The sequence below is a fragment of the Gavialis gangeticus genome, unplaced genomic scaffold (genome assembly GCF_001723915.1).
Source record: "Gavialis gangeticus isolate Ggan-Ray unplaced genomic scaffold, GavGan_comp1, whole genome shotgun sequence".
Taxonomy (NCBI): Eukaryota; Metazoa; Chordata; order Crocodylia; family Gavialidae; genus Gavialis; species Gavialis gangeticus.
The window spans coordinates 1,854,059-1,854,371 of record NW_017729008.1 but is presented as its reverse complement, the minus strand read 5'-3'; the positions used below and the strand labels follow the sequence as shown (position 1 = coordinate 1,854,371).

Here is a 313-nt window from a genome sequence, read left to right as displayed (position 1 = left end):
CCCCCCCCCCCCCCCCCCCCGCTGGACAGACAGGAGCAGGGAGCGGAGCTGAGCGCGCGAAGGAGTCGCTACCCTCACCTCCCGACCCGCCTCCGCCCGCACTCACCAGCCCGGCGCCCACGTGGCCTCCTCGCACAGCGCCCCGCGGGGGTCACGTGGCGCACGGAGGGAGAGAGCGCCGAGGCCACCACGTGACGCAACAGCCGTCGGGCAGCCATCTTGGGTAAGGGCACCGCGCCTGTGGCGGGTGTGGAAGGCCCCCAGGAGCGAGGCCACTTCCGAGACTGCAGCCTGCCCGGACTCACAATGGCCG

At 74.1% G+C, this 313-nt stretch overlaps 1 protein-coding gene across 1 annotated transcript in view; it reads right to left on the bottom strand.

The window, feature by feature from the left end:
• ALG12 (ALG12, alpha-1,6-mannosyltransferase) overlaps positions 1-263 on the bottom strand; it is a 35,391-nt gene extending 35,128 nt beyond the window's left edge. The window contains exon 1 of the mRNA XM_019509351.1: positions 107-263. The gene's annotated coding sequence lies outside the window, so the exon portion shown is untranslated. The remainder of the gene's footprint in view (positions 1-106) is intronic.
• Between the last annotated feature and the right edge of the window lie 50 nt (positions 264-313).